Source organism: Hordeum vulgare, chromosome 6H (assembly GCF_904849725.1).
Source record: "Hordeum vulgare subsp. vulgare chromosome 6H, MorexV3_pseudomolecules_assembly, whole genome shotgun sequence".
Classification (NCBI taxonomy): domain Eukaryota; kingdom Viridiplantae; phylum Streptophyta; class Magnoliopsida; order Poales; family Poaceae; genus Hordeum; species Hordeum vulgare.
Window position 1 is genome coordinate 405,679,044 of NC_058523.1, and position 7,285 is coordinate 405,686,328.

The following is a 7,285-nucleotide window of genomic DNA, read 5'->3' on the forward strand; positions in this document are numbered from 1 at the left end:
TCATATTTTTAGGGAATTTATAGGTGGAAGAACTAGGGCAGGGGAGCCACAGGGGGCCCACAAGCCTGCTAGGCCCGCCCCCCTAGGCCGGGCCTGGGTGGCTTGTGACCTCCTCCGAAGTCCCCTGCCTTGGTTCTCAAGTCTCCTGCGTGTCTTCTGTTATGGAAAAAAATCATTCCGTAGGTTTTATGCCGTTTGGACTCCGTTCAATATTCTCCTCTGAAAAAGGTCAAAAACACGGAAAACACAGGAACTCGCACTTGGCACTGAGTTAATAGGTTAGTCCCAAGAAAATATATAAAATAGCATATTCATGCATACAAAACATCCAAAGTTGACAAGATAATAACATGGAACCATCAAAAATTATAGATACGTTGGAGACGTATCAAGCATCCCCAAGCTTAACTCCTGCTCGTCCTCGAGTAGGTAAGTGATAAAGACTGAATTTTTTATGTGGAATGCTACCTAACATATTTTTCCTTTGTAACTTCTTTCTTGTGGCATGAATGTTTAGATCCGTAAGATTCAAAACAATAGTTTGCTATTCACACGAAAACAATAATAATTCAAGCAAACTAGCAAGGTAATCATGAACTTTTGAAATAACAAGGCAAAAGAAAGTTATCCCTACAAAATCATATAGTCTGGCTATGCTCCATCATCCCCACACAGCGAATTTAAATCATGCACAACCCCGGTATTGGCCAAGTAATTGTTTTCACACTCTTACTTTCTCAAAAAATTTCAACTCTCACGCAATACATGAGCGTGAGCCATGGATATAGCAATTATAGGTGGAATAGAGTGTGGTGGTGTTTGTGAGGGAAAAAGGAGGAGATGGTCACATTGACTCGGCGTATTAATGAGCTATGGAGATGCCCATCAATTGATATCAATGTGAATGAGTAGGGATTACCATGCAATGGATGCACTTAGAGCTATAAGTATGTGAAAGCTCAAAAAAAGAACTAGTGGGTGTGCATCCAACTTGCTTGCTCACGAAGACCTAGGGAAATTTTGAGGAAGCCCATCATTGGAATATACAAGCCAAGTTATAAAATGAAAATTCTCACTAGTATATGGAAGTGTCAAACCAAGAGACTCTCTATCATGAAGATCATGGTGCTATTTTGAAGCACAAGTGTGGAAAAAGATAGTAGCATTGCCCCTTCTCTCTTTTTCTCTCATTTGTTTTGTTTGGGATCTTTCGCCTCTTTTTTCTTCTCATTTTTTTGGTGGGCATCTTTGGACTCTTTTTTTATTTCCTCACATAGGAAAATGGTCTAATAATGATGATCATCACAGTTTTGTTTACTCACAACTCAATACTTAGAACAATGATGACTTTATACGAAATGCCTCCGGCAGTGTACCGGGATGTGCAACGATCTAGCTTAGCGTATGACGTTGAAACATCTCGCTAGCTATCTTACGACCATGCAATGGCAATATGAAAGTGACGACACATGTCATGAGACGGAACGGTGGGAGTTGCATGGCAATATATCTCGGAATGGCTATGAAAATGTCATAATATGTAGGTATGGTGGCTGTTCTGAGAAAGGTACACTGTGGGTTTGTGCATCTATACCATGGACTCACATTAGTCATGAAGAACTCATATACTTATTGCGAAAGTTTTCTTAGTGCTAAATGCATACTCCTAGGGGAAGGGTTGGTAGGTGTTTAACCATGGCACGATCTCGACCACCACATAAAGGATGACAATCAATAAATCAATTACGCTCCGACTTCCTAACATAGCGGTTCACCATACGTGCATGCTACGTGAATCACTAACTTCAACACAAGTATTTCTGGATTCACGACACCCTACTAACATACCTCTAATATTACCAAATCCAGGTCTAAAACTAATTGGGAGGAATCAAACTTCTCTTTATAATCAATGCACAAGAATATGGAAGTTTTTAGTATATGCTCTTTGGATGCCTATCATCTTTTGGACTACTTTCATAGCACAAGCCAATTACCAAGTTACTCAGAGAGAGAGAGCACTCTCAAAAAGATATAATTGAAGATCAAGTGTTCTTATTTCTCCAAAATATGACACCGCCGTGCTCTAAAAAGATCTAAGTGAAGCACTAGAGGAAAGTTATCTAGCTCAAAAGATATAAGTGAAGCACATGCGAGCTAAATTGCCTAACTCAAAAGATATAAGCGAAGCTCAATGAGTATTCTAGCAAAATCATGATGAGTGCATGTCTCTCTCAAAAAGGTGTTTAGAAAGGATGATTTTGACACAACAAAAATAAAAGACTCCTATAATACACGACGCTCCAAGCAAGACACATATCATGTGGTGAATAAAAATATAGCTCCAAGTGACGTTACCGATGGATTGAAGACGAAAGAGGGGATGCCTTCCCGGGGCATCCCCAAGCTTAGGCTTTTGGTGTCCTTGAATTTGGCTTGGGATGCCTTGGTCATCCCCAAGCTCGAGCTCTTTCCACTCTTCATCCCATTGTCCATGAGAACATCACCCTAAACTTGAAAACTTCACAACACAAAACTTAAACAGAAACTCGTGATATCATTAGCATAAAAAAACAAACTACCAACTCCTTAGGTACTGTAAAAAACTTGATTTCTATTTATATTGATGTTAGATTACTGTATTCTCAATTTTCCATGGCTAGTACCCCCCCGATACTAACCATAGTTTCATCAAAATAAGCAATCAACACAACAAAAACAGAATCTGTCAAAAACAGACCACTCTCTAGTAATCTATATACTTCGTATACCTCTGGTATCTCACAAATCCTTACAAATTACGAAAATTTGGGCAATTGGCATATCAACCAGCAGAAAAAATAATCAACTCAAAAGCTCTTTCTGGATAAAAATGAAAAATAATTTCGTGAGCCAAAAGTCTCTGTCTTTTTCCAGCAGGATCAAACAACCATCACCGAAACTAGTCATAAAGGTTTTACTTGGCTCAAACACAAAAATAAACACAAAATACACAATCATAACAGAATTATGATTGTGTGGACGCAACAAAACAGAAAGCAAAAAAGCAAAGATAAATTCATTGGGTTTCCTCCCAACAAGCGCTATTGTTTAACGCCCATCGCTAGGCATAAGGCGATAGAATCACGTATCGTCGTCTTTGGTGCTCAAACCATAAGTAGCCCTCATCATGGATTCATAAGGCAATATTGTTTGCTTTCTAGGAAAATGTTCCATGCCCTTCTTTAATGGAAATTGAAATCTAATATTCCGTTCCTTCATTTCAATGACAGCACCGATAGTCCTTAGGAAAGGTCTACCAAGAATGATAGGACATGTCGGATTGCAATCAATATCAAGCACAATGAAATCCACGGGTACATAGTTCCTATTTGCAATAACAAGAACATCATTGATCCTTCCCATGGGTTTCTTAACAGTAGAATCCGCAAGATGCAAATTAAGAGAGCACTCATCAATCTCATTGAAGCCTAGAACATCACATAAACACTTTGGAATAGCGGAAACACTAGCACCCAAATCACACAAAGCATTGCATTCATAGTTTTTCATCTTGATTTTGATAGTAGGTTCCCACTCATCATGAAGTTTTCTAGGAATAGAAACTTCCAATTCAAGTTTTTCTTCAAGAGATTTCATCATAGAATCGACGATATGATCGGTAAAGGCCTTGTTTTGGCTATAAGCATGTGGAAAGTTTAGCATGGATGGCGTCAAGGAAATACATTCAATCAAAGAGAAACTATCATAATTGAATTCCTTGAAATCCAAAGTAGTAGTTTGATTACTACTCAAAGTTTTGATATCTTCTACTCCACTGTCAATGCTTTTAGCATAAAGATAGATAGACTCCAAATCATTGGGGCGTTTCTCAACCAAAGTGGATTCATATCCAGCCCCATCATCATTAGGTTTGACAATAGAAAACAAGGATTCAATGGTAGTCACAGCAAGCACTTTAAGATCTTCGTGATTCTCATCACGAGAACATGCCTTTTTAAGCCATTCATGTCTTGCACGAATTTGGGCGGTTCTTTCTTTAATCTCATTCATGGAAACACAGATTGCTTTCAAAGTTTCATCCATATTGATCTTGGGAGGAGCACATCTCACTTTCAAAGAATCAATATCAACATACATTCTATCAACGGTCCTAGCCAGGTCATCTATTTTGAGTAGTTTTTCTTCTATGTACGCATTGAAAATCTTTTGCGAGTTGATAAACTCTTTAATATTACTCTCTAAATCACAGGGTAATTTATTGTAATTTCCATGAGCATTGTTGTAGGAATTGCCAAAGTTATTAGAGGGATTACTAGGAAAAGGCCTAGGAATATAGTTACCTCTAAAAGCGTTGTTGTGGCCAAAATTATTCCTACCAACAAAATTAACGTCCAATCTCTCATTGCTACTCTCAATCAAGGAAGACAAGGGCATATAATTTGGATCTAAAGGAGCACCTTTACTAGCAAACAATTTCATTAACTCATCCATCTTAGCACTCAAAGATTTAAGTACTTTTATAGCATGCACTTTTTTACTAGTAGGTGACCTTTCGGTGTGCCATTGAGAATAGTTTGTCATGATATTGTCTAGGAGTTTTGTGGCTTCTCCTAATGTGATTTCCATGAAAGTTCCACCGGAGGCGGAATCAAGGATATTTCTAGAAGAAAAATTCAAACCAACATAGAAGATTTGTATAATCATCCAAAGACTCAAGCCATGAGCGGGACAATTTCTAATCATCAATTTCATTCTCTCCCAAGATTGTGCAACATGTTCATGATCTAGTTTCTTAAAATTCATGATATCATTACGGAGAGAGATAATCTTAGCCAGTGGAAAATACTTGGATATATAAGTATCTTTATACTTGTTCCAAGAATCAATACTATTTTTGGGCAAGGATGAAAACCAAGTTTTTGCTCGATCTCGCAATGAGAACGGAAATAGCTTCAATTTAATCACATCAGTATCCACATATTTATTCTTTTGCATATCGCATAACTCAATGAAGGTATTAAGATGGGATGCGACATCTTCACTAGGAAGGCCGGAACATTGCTCTTTCATAACAAGATTCAGCAAAGCAGCATTGAGTTCATATGATTCCGCACTAGTGGCGGGAGCAATCGGAGTACTAATAAAATCATTATTATTAGTATTCGAGAAGTCACAAAGTTTGGTGTTTTCAGTTATGGTGACTTCAGCAAGCCGACAAGCACACAAGCGAACAGAAAGCAAGAGAAAGAAAAGGGCGAACGAAAAAGGCAAATATTTTTTGTATTTTTTGTTTTTCAGAAGTGGGGGAGAGGAAAACGAGAGGCAAAAAGGTAAATGCAAGAGGTGAGTTTGCGACAGTTACTTGGATAAGCTTCACTGAGAATAGTCCCCGGTGCCAGAAATTGACACGTTGGAGGAAGACTATTCTTGACTTGATGCTCCCCGGCAACGGCGCCAGAAATTCTTCTTGCTATCTCTTGAGCTTGCGTTGGTTTTTCCCTTGAAGAGGAAAGGGTGATGCATCACCGTAGCAGTAAGTATTTCACTCAGTTTGAGAACCAAGGTATCAATCCAGTAGGAGTATCAAGCCAAGTCTCCAAAGTACCTGCGCAAAAACAGCAAACTTGCACCCAACGCTACAAAGGGGTTGTCAATCGCGTCACGGTTAACTGCAAGGTGAGATCTGAAGGCGGAAAGTGCAAAAAAGTCAAAGTGTGGAGATGAAAATATGATGTAAAGTAGACCCGGGGGCCATAGTGTTCACTAGAGGCTTCTCTCATGATAGCAAGTATTACGGTGGGTGAACGAATTACTGTCGAGCAATTGATAGAACCGCGCAAAGTCATGATGATTGATACGTCCAATTTGCATCATGCTTTTATGTTGATATTTATCGCTTTATGGTCTGTTATTACACTTCACGATACAATACTTATGCCTTTTCTCTCTTATTTTGCAAGGTTTACATGAAGAGGCAGAATGCCGGCAGCTGGAATTCTGGCCTGAAAAAGGAGCAAATTTGAGATACCTATTCTGCGCAACTTCATAAGCCGTGAAAATGAGCGAGGATTTATTTTGGAATTTATAAAAAATACTGGGCCGAAGAAGTACCAGAGGGGAGCCAGCAGGAGGCCACAAGCCTGCTAGGCGCGGCCTACCACCCTGGACGCGCCTAGGGGGCTTGTGGGTTCCCTGTTGTCCCTCTGGCCCCCCTCTTTTGCTATAAGGAGGGTTTCGTTCCAGAAAAAATCAGGAGGAGGCTTTCGGGAGGAATCGCCGCCGCCACGAGGCGGAACTTGAGCAGAACCAATCTAGAGCTCCGGCAGGGTCGTCCTGCCAGGGAAACTTCCCTCCCGGAGGGGGAAATCGTCGCCATCGTCATCACCAACACACCTCTCATCGGAGGGGACTCGTCACCATAAACATCTTCATCAGCACCATCTCATCTCCGAACCCTAGTTCATCTCTTGTAACCAATCTCCGTCTTGCGACTCCGATTGGTACTTGTAAGGTTGCTAGTAGTGTTAATTACTCTTTGTAGTTGATTCTAGTTGGATTACTCGGTAGAACATTATATGTTTGAATCCTTGATGCTATTCAATACCTCTCTGGTCATGAATATGATTATGCTTTGTGAGTAGTTACTTTTGTTCGCGAGGACATGGGATAAGTCATGCTATAAGTAGTCATGTGAATTTGGTATTCTTTCGTTATTTTGATGCGTTGTATGTTGTTTTTCCTCTAGTGGTGTTATCTGAACATCGACTACATAACACTTCACCATTATTTGGGCCTAGAGGAAGGCATTGGGAAGTAGTAAGTAGATGATGGGTTGCTAGAGTGACAGAAGCTTAAACCATAGTTTATGCGTTGCTTCGTAAGGGGTTGATTTGGATCCACTAGTTTAATGCTATGGTTAGACTTTGTCTTAATTCTTCTTTCGTAGTTGCGGATGCTTGAGAGAGGGGTTAATCATAAGTGGGAGGTTTGTCCAAGTAAGGGCAGCACCCAAGCACCGGTCCACCCACATATCAAACTATCAAATTAGCGAACGCGAATCATATGAACATGATGAAAACTAGCTTGACAGAAATTTCCATGTGTCCTCGGGAGCACTTTACCTCCTATAAGAGTTTGTCCAGGCTTGTCCCTTGCTACAAAAGGGATTGGGCCACTTTGCTGCACCTTTTTTACTTGTTACTTGCTACTTGCTATGAATCATCTTACCACACAACTTTCTGTTACCGATAATTTCAGGGCTTGCAGAGAATACCTTGCTGAA